General features: G+C 47.0%; 1 pseudogene; it reads right to left on the bottom strand.

Annotated features, from left to right (window-relative positions):
• Positions 1-13,505: 13,505 nt before the first annotated feature.
• LOC119334868 lies at positions 13,506-13,644 on the bottom strand (annotated as a pseudogene).
• Positions 13,645-19,697: the final 6,053 nt, after the last annotated feature.

Raw genomic sequence — 19,697 nt, 5'->3', positions numbered from 1 at the left:
GGTGGTGCTCCTCGGGCAAAGGCATGTCGTTCTTTCCCCGCTCGCGCGTTGCGGGCCGTGGTTGCCCCTGATGCGGCGGCGCGGTCGTTGGCTGCAAGGCGCGTGGTGGTGCGGCTGGCTGGCGGCGTCCACTCCGCCCAGATTTGGTCCCTTTTGGGCCCCATCTGGGTTGGAGCGGGCCGGCGGTCCGATGTGCGGCGGTGTGGCTCTCTGGTGGTGGTGGCGAGGCATTGGGGGGTGCGGGTGGTGGCGGCTTTGTTGGCCGACGTGCTGCAGTGTGTCAACAGGGGCTGCCCTGACCCATTTGGGCTCGGTCGGGCCAGTAGGGGCCTGGTAGGCCCCTGTCGTCACGTCTGGTCGGCTTCGCGGCAGCGACGAAGGTTGTCCCCTCTCATCGGCTGAGTTGCGGATGCCCCCGAGCCCCTTGGCTCCTCTTCCCTCCTCCAGATCTCGTATCGGTGGCCTCAGGAGACGACGAAGTTGGTTCAGTGAACGTGGTGGCAAAGGCTGGTGGGCGGCAGGTTGGTTGGTACACTTCAGATCGTCCGGGGTGGTGGTGGTTGTGTTTGGGTTAGTGAAATCCCTGGCGGCTCGTCCAACATCGACGTGGTGCAGCCTGCAGGCGCCGCCGGACCTCCCTAAAGGTCGTCGGGTATACGCCTTCCCCACTATCCTCTATGTTGTCAATAGTCAAAGACGGTCTTGAAAAACGTACTAGACCCTGTATAGATGGAAGGAGGGAGTATGTAAAATTTGACATGCAACAAATACAAATTTTTAAAAGCCTGTGGCAACGCACGGGCAGTCTACTAGTCTAGATGATTCTAGACTATTCTTAACAGCCCCTCTCAATCACACCTTGGTCAAGGTGAGATTGCGCCTGAAGTTCTCCAAGTCTCTCACAGGTAACGCCTTTGTGAAGCTGTCTGCAATCTGATCTTTGGATGACACAAACCTTATATCAAGAAGTTTGTTTGCCACCCTTTCTCTGACAAAATGATAGTCAATCTCAATGTGCTTAGTACGAGCATGAAACACAGGATTAGCTGATAAATAAGTTGCTCCAAGATTGTCACACCACAGGCAAGGAATTTCTCTTGTAGGTACTCGAAGTTCTTTCAAGAGCGATTGTAACCAAATGATTTCTGCAGTAGCATTTGTTGGGGAACGTAGCAGAAATTCAAAAATTTTCCTACGTAACACCAAGATCTATCTATGGAGAGACCAGCAACGAGTAGAAAGGGGAGTGCATCTACATACCCTTGTAGATCGCTAAGCGGAAGCGTTCAAGTGAACGGGGTTGATGGAGTCGTACTCGTCGTGATTCAGATCACCGATGATCCTAGTGCCGAACGGACGGCACCTCCGCGTTCAACACACGTACAGCTCGACGATGTCTCCCACGCCTTGATCCAGCAAGGAGAGAGGGAGAGGTTGAGGAAGACTCCATCCAGCAGCAGCACAACGGCGTGGTGGTGATGGAGGAGCGTGGCAATCCTGCAGGGCTTCGCCAAGCACCTACGGGAGAGGAGGAGGTGTCACGGGAGGGAGGGAGGCGCCAAGGGCTCAGGTATGGATGCCCTCCCTCCCCTCCACTATATATAGGGGCAGGAGAGAGGGGGAGGCGCAGCCTTGCCCCCTACTCCAAGAAAGGGGTGCGGCCAAGAGGGGGGAGGAGTCCATCCTCCCCAAGGCACCTCGGAGGTGCCTTCCCCCTTGAGGACTCTTCCCTCTAGGGTTCCCTAGGCGCATGGGCCTCTTGGGGCTGGTGCCCTTGGCCCATGTAGGCCAAGGCGCACCCCCTACAGCCCATGTGGCCCCCCGGGTCAGGTGGCCCCACCCGGTGGGCCCCCGGGACCCTTCCGGTGGTCCCGATACAATACCAATGACCCCGAAACTTGTCCCGATGGCCGAAACAGGACTTCCTATATATAAATCTTTACCTCCGGACCATTCCGGAACTCCTCGTGACGTCCGGGATCTCATCCGGGACTCCGAACAACATTCGGTAACCACATACAAACTTCCTTTATAACCCTAGCGTCATCGAACCTTAAGTGTGTAGACCCTACGGGTTCGGGAGACATGCAGACATGACCGAGATGTTCTCCGGTCAATAACCAACAGCGGGATCTGGATACCCATGTTGGCTCCCACATGTTCCACGATGATCTCATCGGATGAACCACGATGTCAAGGACTCAATCGATCCCGTATACAATTCCCTTTGTCTAGCGGTATGGTACTTGCCCGAGATTCGATCGTCGGTATACCGATACCTTGTTCAATCTCGTTACCGGCAAGTCTCTTTGCTCGTTCCGTAACACATCATCCCGTGATCAACTCCTTGATCACATTGTGCACATTATGATGATGTCCTACCGAGTGGGCCCAGAGATACCTCTCCGTTTACACGGAGTGACAAAATCCCAATCTCGATTCGTGCCAACCCAACAGACACTTTCAGAGATACCCGTAGTGTACCTTTATAGCCACCCAGTTACGTTGTGACGTTTGGCACACCCAAAGCACTCCTACGGTATCCGGGAGTTGCACAATCTCATGGTCTAAGGAAATGATACTTGACATTAGAAAAGCTTTAGCATACGAACTACATGATCTTGTGCTAGGCTTAGGATTGGGTCTTGTCCATCACATCATTCTCCTAATGATGTGATCCCGTTATCAACGACATCCAATGTCCATGGTCAGGAAACCGTAACCATCTATTGATTAACGAGCTAGTCAACTAGAGGCTTACTAGGGACATGGTGTTGTCTATGTATCCACACATGTATCTGAGTTTCCTATCAATACAATTCTAGCATGGATAATAAACGATTATCATGAACAAGGAAATATAATAATAATCAATTTATTATTGCCTCTAGGGCATATTTCCAACAGTCTCCCACTTGCACTAGAGTCAATAATCTAGTTCACATCGATATGTGATTAACACTCAAGGTCACATCCCCATGTGACTAATACCCAAAGAGTTTACTAGAGTCAATAATCGAGTTCACATTTACCATGTGATTAACACTCAATGAGTTCTGGGTTTGATCATGTTATGCTTGTGAGAGAGGTTATAGTCAACGGGTCTGAACCTTTTAGATCCGTGTGTGCTTTACAAATCTCTATGTCATCTCCTAGATGCAGCTACCACGTTCTATTTGGAGCTATTCCAAATAACTGTTCTACTTGGAGCTATTCTAAATTGTTGCTCCATTATACGTATCCGGTATCTCTACTCAGAGCTATCCGGATAGGTGTTAAGCTTGCATCGACGTAACCCTTTACGACGAACTCTTTTACCACCTCCATAATTGAGAAAATTCCTTAGTCCACTAGTTACTAAGGATAACTTTGACCGCTGTCCTGTGATCCATTCTTGGATCACTCTTGTACCCCTTGACTGACTCATGGCAAAGCACATTTCAGGTGCGGTACACAGCATAGCATATTGTAGAGCCTATGTCTTAAGCATAGGGGACGACCTTCGTTCCTTTCTCTCTATTCTGCCATGGTCGAGCTTAACTTCATACCTTACAACTCAGGCAAGAACTCCTTCTTTGACTGATCCATCTTGAACACCTTCAAGATCACGTCAAGGCATGTGCTCATTTGAAAGTACTATTAAGCGTTTTGATCTATCCTTATAGATCTTGATGCTCAATGTTCAAGTAGCTTAATCCAGGTTTTCCATTGAAAAACACTTTCCAAATAACCCTATATGCTTTCCAGAAATTCTACGTCATTTCTGATCATTAATATGTCAACAACATATACTCATCAGAAATTATATAGTGCTCCCACTCACTTCTTTGGAAATACAAGTTTCTCATAAACTTTGTATACACCCAAAATCTTTGATCATCATCAAAGCATACATTCCAACTCCGAGATGCTCACTCCAGTCCTCAGAAGGATTGCTGGAGCTTTGCATACTTATTAGCATATTTCAGGATAGACAAAACCTTCCGGTTGTATCACATACAACCTTTCCTCAAGAATCGTCAAGGAAATAATGTTTTGACATCCTATCTGCAAGATTTCATAAATAATGCAGTAATTGCTAATATAATTCCAACAGACTCTTAGCATCGCTACGAGTGAGAAAGTCTCATCGTAGTCAACTCCTTGAACTTGTCGAGAAACATCTTAACGACAAGTCGAGCTTTCTTAATGGTGACATTTACCATCATTGTCCGTCTTCCTTTCAAAATCCATATGTACCTAACAGCCTTACGACCATCAAGTAGTTCTTCCAAAGTCTACACTTTGTTTTCATACATGGATCCTCTCTCGGGTTTTATGGCCTTGAGCCATTTATCGGAATCCGGGCCCACCATCGCTTCTCCATAGCTCGTAGGTTCATTGGTGTCTAGCAACATGACTTCCAAGACAGGATTACGTACCACTCTGAAGTAGTACGCATCCTTGTCATCCCACGAGGTTTGGTAGTGACTCGATCCGAAGTTTCATGATCACTATCATAAGCTTCCACTTCAGTTGGTGTACGTGCCACAGGAACAACTTCCTGTGCCCTGCTACACACTTGTTGAAGTGACGGTTCAATAACCTCATCAAGTCTCCACCATCCTCCCACTCAACTTTTCGAGAGAAACCTTTCCTCGAAAAAGGACCCGATTCAAGAAACAATCCCTATTGCTTTCGGATCTGAATTAGGAGGTATACTCAACTGTTTTTGGGTGTCCTATGAAGATGCATTTTATCTGCTTTGGGTTCGAGCTTATCAACCTGAAACCTTTTCACATAAGCGTCGCAACCCCAAACTTTCAAGAAACGGCAACTTAGGTTTCTCCAAACCATAGTTCATACGGTGTCGTCTCAACGAAATTATGTGGTGCCCTATTTAAAGTGAATGTGGTTGTCTCTAATGCCTAACCCATGAACGATAGTGGTAACTCGATAAGAGACATCATGGTATGCACCATATCCAATAGGGTGCAACTATGACGTTTGGACACACCATCACACTATGGTGTTCCAGGCGGTATCAGTTGTGAAACAATTTCCACAATGTCTTAATTCTGTGCCAAACTCGTGATTCAGATATTCATCTCTATGATCATATCATAGATCTTTTATCCTCTTGTCACGACGATCTTTCAACTTCACACTGAAATTACTTGAACCTTTCAATAATTCAGACTCGTGATTCATCAAGTAAATATACTCAACATCTACTCGAATCATCTGTGAAGTAAGAACATAACGATATTCACTGCATGCCTCAGCACTCATTGGACTGCACACATCAAAATGTGTTACTTCCAACAAGTTGCTATCTTGTTCCATCTTACTGAAAACGAGGCTTTTCAGTCATCTTGCCCATGTGGTATGATTTGCATGTCCCAAGTGATTCAAAATCAAGTGAGTCAAAACGGTCCATTTGCATGGAGTTTCTTCATGCATATACACCAACAGACATGGTTCGCATGTCTCAAGCTTTTCAAAAAAACGAGTGAGCCCAAAGATCCATCAATATGGAGCTTCTTCATGCGTTTTATACCGATATGACTTACGTGGCAGTGCCACAAGTAGGTGGTACTATCATTACTATCTTTTGGCATGAACATGTGTATCACTACGATCGAGATTTAATAAACCATTCATTTTAGGTGTAAGACCATTGAAGGTATTATTCAAATAAACAGAGTAACCATTATTCTCCTTAAATGAATAATCGTATTGCGATAGACGTAATCCAATCATGTCTATGCTCAACGCAAACACCAATCTCTTTGGTAGAGGGAGCGTGCGATGCTTGATCATATCAAGCTTGGAAAAACTTCCAACACATATCGTCAGCTCACCTTTAGCTAGTCTCCGTTTATTCCGTAGCCTTTTGTTTCGAGTTACTAACACTTAGCAACCGAACCGGTATCTAATACCCTGGTGCTACTAGGAGTACTAGCAAAGTACACATTAACACAATGTATATCCAATATACTTCTATCGACCTTGCCGGCCTTCTTATCTACCAAGTATCTAGGGTAATTCTGCTCTAGTGGTTGTTCCCCTTATTACAGAAGCACTTAGTCTCGGGTTTGGGTTTTACCTTGGGTTTCTTCACTAGAGCAGCAGCTGATTTGCCGTTTCATGAAGTATCCCTTCTTGCCCTTGCCCTTCTTGAAACTAGTGGTTTCACCAACCATCAACAATTGATGCTCCTTCTTGATTTCTACTTTCGCGGTGTCAAACATCACGAATACCTCAAGGATCATCATATCTATCCCTGATATGTTATAGTTCATCACGAAGCTCTAACAGCTTGGTGGCAATGACTTTGGAGAACCATCACTGTCTTATCTGGAAGATCAACTCCCACTCAATTCAAATGATTGTTGTACTCAGACAATCTGAGCACAAGCTCAACAATTGAGCTTTTCTCCTTAGTTTGCAGGTTAAGAAAGTCATCGGAGGTCTTATACCTCTTGACATGGGCACGAGCCTGAAATCCCAATTTCAGCCCTCAAAACATCTCATATGTTTCGCGATGTTTCAAAAACGTCTTTGGTGCCTCAACTCTAAACCGTTTAACTGAACTATCACGTAGTTATCAAAACGTCTATGTCAGATGTTCGCAACAACCACAGACAACGTTCGAGGTTCAGCACACTGAGTGGTGCATTAAGGACATAAGCCTTCTATGAAGCAATGAGGACAATCCTAGTCCGCATAATTGCTACTATCAACTTTCAACTAATTTTTTCTCTAGGAACATATCTAAACAGTAGAACTATAGCGTGAGCTACGACATAATTTGCAAAATCCTTTTGACTATGTTCAGGATAATTAAGTTCATCTTATGAACTCCCACTCAGATAGACATCCCTCTAGTCATCTAAGTGATTACATGATCCGAGTCAAACTAGGCCGTGTCCGATCATCACGTGAGACGGACTAGTCATCATTGGTGAACATCTTCATGTTGATCGTATCTTCTATACGACTCATGCTCGACCTTTCGGTCTCCGTGTTCCGAGGCCATGTCTGTACATGCTAGGCTCGTCAAGTTAACCCTAAATGTTTCGCGTGTGTTCCGAGGCCATGTCTGTACATGCTAGGCTCGTCAACACCCGTTGTATTTGAACGTCTGAATAAAACACCCGATCATCACGTGATGTTTTGAAACAGCGAACTGTCGCAACGGTGCACAGTTAGGGGAGAACACTTCTTGAAATTGTTGTAAGGGATCATCTTATTTACTACCGTCGTTCTAAGCAAATAAGATGTATAAACATGATAAACATCACATGCAATCAAATAGTGACATGATATGGCCATCATCACTTTGCTCCTTTTGATCTCCATCTTCGGGGCTCCATGATCATCATCGTCACCGGCATGACACCATGATCTCCATCATCATGATCTCCATCATCGTGTCTTCATGAAGTTGCCTCGCCAACTATTACTTCTACTACTATGGCTAACGGTTAGCAATAAAGTAAAGTAATTACATGACGTTTAAGTTGACACGCAGGTCACAACTAAATAAAGACAACTCCTATGGCTCCTGCCGGTTGTCATACTCATCGACATGCAAGTCGTGATTCCTATTACAAGAACATGATCAATCTCATACATCACATATATCATTCATCACATCCTTTTTGGCCATATCACATCACATAGCATACCCTGCAAAAACAAGTTAGACGTCCTCTAATTGTTGTTTGCATGTTTTACGTGGCTGCTATGGGTTTCTAGCAAGAATGTTTCTTACCTACGCATGAACCACAACGTGATATGCCAATTGCTATTTACCCTTCATAAGGACCCTTTTCATCGAATCCGATCCGACTAAAGTGGGAGAGACAGACACCCGCCAGCCACCTTATGCAACTAGTGCATGTTTGTCGGTGGAACCGGTCTCACGTAAGCGTACGTGTAAGGTTGGTCCGGGCCGCTTCATCCCACGATGCCGCCGAATCAAGATAAGACTAGTAACAGCAAGCATATTGAACAATATCGACGCCCACAACTACTTTGTGTTCTACTCGTGCAAAGAATCTACGCAATAGACCTAGCTCATGATGCCACTGTTGGGGAACGTAGCAGAAATTCAAAATTTTCCTACGTGTCACCAAGATCTATCTATGGAGAGACTAGCAACGAGGGGAAGGAGAGTGCATCTACATACCCTTGTAGATCGCTAAGCGGAAGCGTTCAAGTGAACGGGGTTGATGGAGTCGTACTCGTCGTGATTCAGATCACCGATGATCCTAGTGCCGAACAGACGGCACCTCCGCGTTCAACACACGTACAGCTCGACGATGTCTCCCACGCCTTGATCCAGCAAGGAGAGAGGGAGAGGTTGAGGAAGACTCCATCCAGCAGCAGCACAACGGCGTGGTGATGATGGAGGAGCGTGGCAATCCTACAGGGCTTCGCCAAGCACCTACGGGAGAGGAGGAGGTGTCACGGGAGGGAGGGAGGCGCCAAGGGCTCAGGTATGGATGCCCTCCCTCCCCTCCACTATATATAGGGGCAGGGGAGAGGGGGGAGGCGCAGCCTTGCCCCTTCCTCCAAGGAAAGGGTGCGGCTAAGAGGGGGGGAGGAGTCCATCCTCCCCAAGGCACCTCGGAGGTGCCTTCCCCCTTTAGGACTCTCCCCTTTTTCCTATATCTTGGCGCATGGGCCTCTAGGGGCTGGTGCCCTTGGCCCATGTAGGCCAAGGCGCACCCCCTACAGCCCATGTGGCCCCCCGGGGCAGGTGGCCCCACCCGGTGGGCCCCCGGGACCCTTCTAGTGGTCCCGGTACAATACCGATGACCCCGAAACTTGTCCCGATGGCCGAAACAGGACTTCCTATATATAAATCTTTACCTCCGGACCATTCCGGAACTCCTCGTGACGTCCGGGATCTCATCCGGGACTCCGAACAACATTCGGTAACCACATACAAACTTCCTTTATAACCCTAGCGTCATCGAACCTTAAGTGTGTAGACCCTACGGGTTCGGGAGACATGCAGACATGACCGAGATGTTCTCCGGTCAATAACCAACAGCGGGATCTGGATACCCATGTTGGCTCCCACATGTTCCACGATGATCTCATCGGATGAACCACGATGTCAAGGACTCAATCGATCCCGTATACAATTCCCTTTGTCTAGCGGTATGGTACTTGCCCGAGATTCGATCGTCGGTATACCGATACCTTGTTCAATCTCGTTACCGGCAAGTCTCTTTACTCGTTCCGTAACACATCATCCCGTGATCAACTCCTTGATCACATTGTGCACATTATGATGATGTCCTACCGAGTGGGCCCAGAGATACCTCTCCGTTTACACGGAGTGACAAAATCCCAATCTCGATTCGTGCCAACGCAACAGACACTTTCAGAGATACCCGTAGTGTACCTTTATAGCCACCCAGTTACGTTGTGACGTTTGGCACACCCAAAGCACTCCTACGGTATCCGGGAGTTGCACAATCTCATGGTCTAAGGAAATGATACTTGACATTAGAAAAGCTTTAGCATACGAACTACATGATCTTGTGCTAGGCTTAGGATTGGGTCTTGTCCATCACATCATTCTCCTAATGATGTGATCCCGTTATCAATGACATCCAATGTCCATGGTCAGGAAACCGTAACCATCTATTGATTAATGAGCTAGTCAACTAGAGGCTTACTAGGGACATGGTGTTGTCTATGTATCCACACATGTATCTGAGTTTCCTATCAATACAATTCTAGCATGGATAATAAAGGATTATCATGAACAAGGAAATATAATAATAATCAATTTATTATTGCCTCTAGGGCATATTTCCAACAGCATTGGCCAAAGACTTGTACTCTACTTCTGTACTAGACCTTGATACAGTAGCTTGTTTGCTGGCACTCCAGGATATCAGGTTTGGACCAAAGTATATTGCAAAACCTCCTGTGGATCTCCTGTCATCAACGTCACCCGCCCAGTCTGCATCTGAGAAGGCACTTAACAAAGTAGATGTTGACCTCTTGTATGCTAATCCTGAGTTCATTGTATGCTTTATAAATCTGAGAATTCGTTTAGCTGCAGTCCAATGGACTGTTGTTGGTGCATGTAGATATTGACATATTTTGTTTACTGAGAAGGAAATATCTGGCCTTGTAATTGTCAAATACTGTAAAGCACCTACAATACTCCTATACCTTGTACTATCCTCTAGCCCAAGTGGTTCTCCATCATGAGCTGATAATTTTTCAGTGCTAGACAAGGGTGTGGGTGTTGGCTTGCAGTCTTTCATACCCACCTTAGTTAGGAGATCCAAAGCATACTTTTCTTGTGTTAACACAATACCATCATTAATTTTCTTTACCTCTGTTCCAAGGAAGAAGTGCAAATCTCCCAAGTCCTTCAGAGCAAAGGTTGAGCTCAAATCATTTCAAAATGCTGATATTGCTTCCTGAGAGGAGTTTGTCACAATAATGTCATCAACATAAATGAGAACAAATATAATCACCCCAGACTTATTGAATAAAAAGAGTGAGGTGTCAGCCTTTGAAGGAATAAATCCAAGATTCTGCAACTTTGAGCTCAAACATGAGTACCATGCCCTCGGAGCCTGCTTAAGCCCATAAATAGCCTTGTCCAGCTTGCACACATGAAATGGCGAGTTTTTATCTTCATAACCTGGTGGTTGTCTCATATAAACATCCTCTTCCAGAACATCATGAAGGAACGCGTTCTGTACATCTAGCTGTCTCAAGCTCCAACCCCTGGATACAGCAATAGACAAAACAAGTCTAATAGTAGCAGCCTTAACCACTGGACTAAAAGTATCTTCATAATCTATACCGTATCGTTGCTTAAAGCCTTTAGCCACTAGTCTAGCTTTATATCTATCTATACTGCCATCAGATTTCTTTTTTACTCTATATACCCATTTACAATCTATAACATTTGTACCACTGTTTGCAGGAACAAGATGCCATGTCTTGTTTTTCATAAGTGCTAGATATTCCTCATCCATTGCTTTCCTCCATCTCGGATCACCCAAGGCTTCTTGAGTAGTTTGTGGCTCACCTGTTGAACAGAAGCAACCATATTTGATTCTGAAATTTTTCTCATACCTAATTGTACCATCAGAGGGAACCAGGGGCCTCATAATGCCTGACTGGAGCCGTGTACGCCCTCGAACTGGAGATGATGGAGTTGAATCCTCATTTTCAGCATTTTCCGCAGAGGTCCCGCCGCCACAGAAGATCTCGTCCCTGTCCCTGGGTCAGCGCGTGGGCTGGCAACGCCCGTGCACCTGCTGCGCGATGGAGACAGCGCGGGGCCAGGCGAGATCTGCTGCTCCGCTCGCTCAGGAGATCCTGCGGGATCGGGCGAGGTGGCAACCAGCCGATGGCTGCCGCTGCTGGTTGTTGAACGAGCCGACCCACACGGGATCCTCGGCTGCATGTGGCCCGTGGGCGTCCCTGCGGGCTCGGGCGACATGGTGAGCTGGCGTTGGCTGCCCCCGCTGCTGTCCGCTGTGTCCTGTGCAGGCGAGGCAGCACCTGATCCAGCGCCAGTTTCAGCATGGGATCGCGCGGCAGGATCGACACCGGATCACGCGCCTCTGTCATCTAGCGCCACATGCGGTATGGAGTGATTTGGCTCCATATTTTCATCATGTTGTTCCAAATTTGCACCTGTATAACTGTCATCAAATCCTGCATCATCTGGTGAATTAGTATTACGAGACACTGCCATATTATTTAAATCACCTCCATTGTTGCCCTGATGATCAAAAGAATGTGTTGGAGCCAAATGATCAGGAAGAAGCAAAATTTCTTGGCGTAGGAGAGCTCCGGCGTTTGGATGGAGAGAAGCAAACGGAAAGACATTTTCATCAAAGACCACATCTCTAGAGATATAGATACGTCCGGTGGACACATCAAGACATTTTACTCCCTTGTGACGTGGGCTATAGCCTAAGAAAATGCATTGTTTGGAGCGAAACGAAAGTTTCTTAGTGTTGTAAGGCCGAAGATTCTGCCAGCAAGCACAACCAAACACGCGAAGAGAATTGTAGGTAGGCCTTTTGTGAAAAAGGCGTTCATAGGGGGTCTCAAAGTTGATGACACTACTTGGAAGTAGATTAATGAGATACGTGGCAGCGAGGAACGCTTCGTCCCAAAATTTTAGTGGCATAGATGAGTTGGCAAGAAGAGCAAGACCAACTTCAACAATATGGCGGTGTTTTCTTTCAGCGAATCCATTCTGCTGATGAGCATGTGGGCAAGAAACATGATGAGCAATACCAAGTTTCTGAAAAAAGAGTTTAATTTCTCATATTCTCCGCCCCAATCAGATTGGAGGGCGAGAATTTTTGAATCAAATAGACGTTCAACATGTGCTTGAAAATTTTGAAAAACTTCAAAGACATCGGATTTTTTCTTAATGAGATAAATCCATGAAAATTTGGTATAATCATCAATGAAGCTAACATAATATTTGTATCGACCAACAGAGAGGGGGGCATCGCCCCATACATCAGAAAAAATCAACTCAAGAGGTTTGGTAGATACACTAGTAGACACTGGATAAGGTAATTGGTGACTTTTTGCACGTTGGCATGAGTCACACACCGACTCACTATTTGACTCTCCATGATAAGAGAGTTTATTATTCCTAAGCACAAGTTGAACTATTGAAAAAGATGGATGACCAAGCCGAGCATGCCACCGTGATGAAGATAACTTGATGGCACCACATGCATGTTTATTTGACGTCCTAGATGAAATCAATGGATAGAGTCCTCCTCTACATCTGCCTCGATGCAGCACCCTCCCCGTGACCTGGTCCTTAATGAAAAAGAAATAGGGCCAAAATTCAACATAAACATGGTTGTCAAGGGTGAAGCGATGAACAGAAAGAAGGTTTTGCGAGGCAGTGGGAACATATAGGACTTGATTTAGACGAAAATTTTGATCTTTGGTTTTAACAATGGAGTGACCAATATGGCTAATGCTCATACCTGCACCATCAGCAGTGTGGACCTGATCACCTCCATGATACTTGTCACGGATGGTGAGCTTCTCAAGCTCGCCGGTGATATGGTTGGTGGTGCCGCTGTCCGCATACCAGTTGGTATCTATCCCATACGAGTTTGTTGTAGCAGATGCGCCCACCTTCTCCTCTGGAAGGTAGTCCTCCTGAACCTGTACCAGCACTCTATGGCAAGGTGTCCTGGCTTGCTGCAGATCTGGCACTGAGGCCGGTTGTCGCAGCGAAAACCGCCGCCATGAGGTCCTGGCCCTCCTGGTCCTCCTGGTCCGCCAGGTCGCCCCCCTGTTGCTGTTGTAGGAGGGAGGGGCGTTGCCGCTGGTGTAGCCACGGCCTTGGCCAGGGTTGCCACGGCCAGCACCTTGGCCATGCGGAGTCCCACGGCCATGCTGATAGCCACGCCCGCGTGCTGCAGCATTTGCAGAAGACTTGAAGCCACCATTGCCGCCGGAGCCATGGAACAACTCCACCCACTGATCGAAGTTTGCCATCTGCGAGTACAGGGCGTCGAGAGTAATTGGCTCAGTGCGGACGTCAAGGGCAGATACCAAAGGATTGTAGTCGAGGTCGAGGCCGTCCAGGATGAAGGAGATGAGTTCGTCGTCTTCCATGGGTCTGCCGGCAGCCGCAAGCTCGTCGGCGAGCGACCGCATCCGGGCGAAGTAGACGGGGACGGACTGGTTGCCCTTCTGCGCGTTGGCGAGGGCGATGCGAAGATTGTTGATGCGGGAGCGGGACTACGAAGAGAACATGTTCTTCAACGCAGTCCAGGCCGAGTGCGCCGACTCGACCGACACCATCTGCGTGAGGACCTCCTTGGAGACGGAGCTCACCAGATAGGCGAGCACTTGCTGGTCCTGGGTGACCCAGACCGCGTGCAGTGGGTTGGGGGTGCTCGTAGGCTTGCCTTCCTTGTCGGTGCCGGTGAGAAACTTCTCTGGCTCGGCAGCGGATCCATCAAGGTATCCATAGAGGGAGGCGGCTCGGATCTGGGGAAGAAATTGAGTCTTCCACAGAAGGTAATTTTCATGAGTTAATTTCTCGGAGATTTGGCTGGTAAGTGGGTTGACCGGGGCGTGGGAGGAGGAAGCCATGGCAATGGGGAAGGAAAGCTAGATGCGTTTTTGGAAGGAAGGCTCTGATTACCATGTAAATTTGGAAGTGTATCAACCTACCTTGGTAGGCCGCTGATTGCGTGTTTATATAGGATCAGAAAGCCCTTGATCACGGCATGTACAAGGCAAGACTTGGAGTACAATATGATGAGAAGATAGCAACGAATCTTAACAAACTAGGAAGGTCGGTTTAGTCTTATCTCTGACTTAAACCAACCGTACAAGATATCTAGATGATTCTAGACTATTCTTAACAGTGTTGTCTAGATTTCTTTGACTAGTTTTGTATCGGAGTTATCTCAACACCTTGTATCGTTGGGCCGATTGACTTTGTCTATAAAGCGGGGCGAAAGCATATCTCAAGAGTTGGCTGACCATAGATTCTGAAATAGAAAACTTATGTGAAACCAGGAGCACAACTATCCATTTCATGTTTTCAAACCATTCATTTAATTCGGAGAACAAAACGGCATGCCAACAACAATTTTAATTGTTACTGTGCCGTTTTGTGACGCCCCCAATTCAATCGTACACTAATCATACACGCAAACGTGTACGATCAAGATCAGGGACTCACGGGAAGATATCACAACACAACTCTACAAATAAAATAAGTCATACAAGCATCATATTACAAGCCAGGGGCCTCGAGGGCTCGAATACAAGAGCTCGATCATAGACAAGTCAGCGGAAGCAACAATATCTGAGTACAGACATAAGTTAAACAAGTTTTTCTTAAGAAGGCTAGCACAAACTGGGATACAGATCGAAAGAGGCGCAGGCCTCCTGCCTGGGATCCTCCTAAACTACTCCTGGTCATCATCAGCGGACTGCACGTACTAGTAGGCACCTCCCGAGTAGTAGTAGTCGTCATCGACAGTGGCGTCAGGCTCCTGGGCTCCAACGTCTGGTTGCAGCAATCGAGTATAGAAAGGGGGAAAAGAGGGAGCAAAGCAACAGTGAGTACTCATCCAAAGTACTCGCAAGCAAGGAGCTACACTACATATGTATGCATTGGTATCAAATGGAATAAGGGTATCATATGTGGACTGAACTGCAGAAAGCCAGAATAAGAGGGGGATAGCTAATCCTTTCGAAGACTACGCTTCTGGTAACCTCCATCTTGCAGCAGGAGAAGAGAGTAGATGGTAAGTTCGCCAAGTAGCATCGTGTAGCATAATCCTAACCGATGATCCTCCCCTCGTCGCCCTGTGAGAGAGCGATCACCGGTTATATCTGGCACTTGGAAGGGTGTGTTTTATTAAGTATCCGGTTCTAGTTGTCATAAGGTCAAGGTACAACTCCAAGTCGTCCTGTTACCAAAGATCACGGCTATTCGAATAGATTAACTTCCCTGCAGGGGTGCACCACATTTCCCAACACGCTCGATCCCCTTTGTCCGGACACACTTTTCTGGGTCATGCCCGGCCTCGGAAGATCAACACGTCGCAGCCCTACCTAGGCACAACAGAGAGGTCAGCACGCCGGTCTAAATCCTATGGCGCAGGGGTCTGGGCCCATCGCCCATTGCACACCTGCATGTTGCGTACGCGGCCGGTGAGAAGACCTAGCCTCCCTTATATAAGAGCAGGCATTCCAGTCCAACCCGGCGTGCGCCGCTCAGTCGCTGACGTCACGAAGGCTTCGGCTGATACCACGACGTCGAGTGCCCATAACTGTCCCCGCGTAGATGGTTAGTGCGTATAGGCCAATAACCAGACTCAGATCAAATACCAAGATCTCGTTAAGCATGTTATTTTGAAATAACCGCGAACGCCGACCAGGGCCAAGCCCACCTCTCTCCTAGGTGGTCTCAACCTGCCCTGTCGCTTCGCCACAAAGATCCACACAGAGGGCTTTCGGGAAAGTATGTCCTTCCAGCCCCCAATTCGTGAATTAACCGCAGGTACTCGTCAAGCCAACCCGACTTTAGTCATCACATGTATCATGTATAAAGTATATAGTATATACCCGTGATCACCTCCCGGGTGATCACGGCCCGATAGTATAGCATGGCAGACGGACAAGAATGTAGGGCCACTGATGATAAACTAGCATCCTATACTAAGCATTAGGATTGCAGGTAAAGGTAACAACAATAGTTGCAAGGACAGGCTATGCATCAGGATAGGATTAACGGAAAGCAGTAACATGCTACACTACTCTAATGCAAGCAGTATAGAGAAGAGTAGGCGATATCTGGTGATCAAGGGGGGGGGCTTTCCTGGTTGCTCTGGCAAGAGAGAGGGGTTGTCAACATCGTAGTCGTACTGGGTAGCAGCGGCGTCGGTCTTGATGTCTAGCGAGAGAAGAGGGGGAAGAAACAATAAATATAATGTAAACAAATGCATGACGATGCACGACATGAAAAATCATGATGCTAGGTGTGCCCTAACGCGGTACGAGGTGGTACCGATGAAGGGGGAAAACATCCGGGAAAGTATTCCCGGTGTTTCGCGTTTTCGGACAGATGAACCGGAGGGGGAAAGTTGCGTGTTCGCTATACTAGGGATGCGTGGCGGACGAACGGGCTGCCTAACCAGATTCGTCTCGTCGTTCTGAGCAACTTTCATGTACAAAGTTTTCCCATCCGAGTTACGGTTTATTTTATATTAATTTTAAAAGATTTAAATCATTTTTAGGATTTATTTAATTATTTTAAAACAAAATTATCCAGAACAGTGCATGCTGACGTCAGCATGACGTCAGCAGTCAACAGAGGTGTTGACTTGTCAACTGACGTGTGGGTCCCATTCGTGATTGACACATTTAATTATCCAGTTTAATTAATCTAAACATGATTAATTATGGGTGGGCCCCACTGTCATTGACTACATAATTACTAACAGTAGTTAGTTTAATTAGTTATTTGGTTAATCTTAATCATGGTTAATTAGTTTAATTAAATGTTTAGTTTAATTAATCAACATTAATTAAGTTAATTTTTTAATTAATTAATTATTTTTATTGTTTTTAAACCCTTTTTTATTTTCATTCTGGGGGTGGGGGCCCGCTGTATTTAAACCCTTTTCATGCTAGGCTCGTCAACACCCGTTGTATTTGAACGTCTGAATAAAACACCCGATCATCACGTGATGTTTTGAAACAGCGAACTGTCGCAACGGTGCACAGTTAGGGGAGAACACTTCTTGAAATTGTTGTAAGGGATCATCTTATTTACTACCGTCGTTCTAAGCAAATAAGATGTATAAACATGATAAACATCACATGCAATCAAATAGTGACATGATATGGCCATCATCACTTTGCTCCTTTTGATCTCCATCTTCGGGGCTCCATGATCATCATCGTCACCGGCATGACACCATGATCTCCATCATCATGATCTCCATCATCGTGTCTTCATGAAGTTGCCTCGCCAACTATTACTTCTACTACTATGGCTAACGGTTAGCAATAAAGTAAAGTAATTACATGACGTTTAAGTTGACACGCAGGTCACAACTAAATAAAGACAACTCCTATGGCTCCTGCCGGTTGTCATACTCATCGACATGCAAGTCGTGATTCCTATTACAAGAACATGATCAATCTCATACATCACATATATCATTCATCACATCCTTTTTGGCCATATCACATCACATAGCATACCCTGCAAAAACAAGTTAGACGTCCTCTAATTGTTGTTTGCATGTTTTACGTGGCTGCTATGGGTTTCTAGCAAGAATGTTTCTTACCTACGCATGAACCACAACGTGATATGCCAATTGCTATTTACCCTTCATAAGGACCCTTTTCATCGAATCCGATCCGACTAAAGTGGGAGAGACAGACACCCGCCAGCCACCTTATGCAACTAGTGCATGTTTGTCGGTGGAACCGGTCTCACGTAAGCGTACGTGTAAGGTTGGTCCGGGCCGCTTCATCCCACGATGCCGCCGAATCAAGATAAGACTAGTAACAGCAAGCATATTGAACAATATCGACGCCCACAACTACTTTGTGTTCTACTCGTGCAAAGAATCTACGCAATAGACCTAGCTCATGATGCCACTGTTGGGGAACGTAGCAGAAATTCAAAATTTTCCTACGTGTCACCAAGATCTATCTATGGAGAGACTAGCAACGAGGGGAAGGAGAGTGCATCTACATACCCTTGTAGATCGCTAAGCGGAAGCGTTCAAGTGAACGGGGTTGATGGAGTCGTACTCGTCGTGATTCAGATCACCGATGATCCTAGTGCCGAACAGACGGCACCTCCGCGTTCAACACACGTACAGCTCGACGATGTCTCCCACGCCTTGATCCAGCAAGGAGAGAGGGAGAGGTTGAGGAAGACTCCATCCAGCAGCAGCACAACGGCGTGGTGATGATGGAGGAGCGTGGCAATCCTACAGGGCTTCGCCAAGCACCTACGGGAGAGGAGGAGGTGTCACGGGAGGGAGGGAGGCGCCAAGGGCTCAGGTATGGATGCCCTCCCTCCCCTCCACTATATATAGGGGCAGGGGAGAGGGGGGAGGCGCAGCCTTGCCCCTTCCTCCAAGGAAAGGGTGCGGCTAAGAGGGGGGGAGGAGTCCATCCTCCCCAAGGCACCTCGGAGGTGCCTTCCCCCTTTAGGACTCTCCCCTTTTTCCTATATCTTGGCGCATGGGCCTCTAGGGGCTGGTGCCCTTGGCCCATGTAGGCCAAGGCGCACCCCCTACAGCCCATGTGGCCCCCCGGGGCAGGTGGCCCCACCCGGTGGGCCCCCGGGACCCTTCTAGTGGTCCCGGTACAATACCGATGACCCCGAAACTTGTCCCGATGGCCGAAACAGGACTTCCTATATATAAATCTTTACCTCCGGACCATTCCGGAACTCCTCGTGACGTCCGGGATCTCATCCGGGACTCCGAACAACATTCGGTAACCACATACAAACTTCCTTTATAACCCTAGCGTCATCGAACCTTAAGTGTGTAGACCCTACGGGTTCGGGAGACATGCAGACATGACCGAGATGTTCTCCGGTCAATAACCAACAGCGGGATCTGGATACCCATGTTGGCTCCCACATGTTCCACGATGATCTCATCGGATGAACCACGATGTCAAGGACTCAATCGATCCCGTATACAATTCCCTTTGTCTAGCGGTATGGTACTTGCCCGAGATTCGATCGTCGGTATACCGATACCTTGTTCAATCTCGTTACCGGCAAGTCTCTTTACTCGTTCCGTAACACATCATCCCGTGATCAACTCCTTGATCACATTGTGCACATTATGATGATGTCCTACCGAGTGGGCCCAGAGATACCTCTCCGTTTACACGGAGTGACAAAATCCCAATCTCGATTCGTGCCAACGCAACAGACACTTTCAGAGATACCCGTAGTGTACCTTTATAGCCACCCAGTTACGTTGTGACGTTTGGCACACCCAAAGCACTCCTACGGTATCCGGGAGTTGCACAATCTCATGGTCTAAGGAAATGATACTTGACATTAGAAAAGCTTTAGCATACGAACTACATGATCTTGTGCTAGGCTTAGGATTGGGTCTTGTCCATCACATCATTCTCCTAATGATGTGATCCCGTTATCAACG

Source organism: Triticum dicoccoides, chromosome 7A (genome assembly GCF_002162155.2).
Source record: "Triticum dicoccoides isolate Atlit2015 ecotype Zavitan chromosome 7A, WEW_v2.0, whole genome shotgun sequence".
NCBI classification, from domain to species: Eukaryota; Viridiplantae; Streptophyta; class Magnoliopsida; order Poales; family Poaceae; genus Triticum; species Triticum dicoccoides.
Note: the sequence above shows the minus strand (reverse complement) of the source record. Positions and strands in the feature narration are given on the sequence as shown.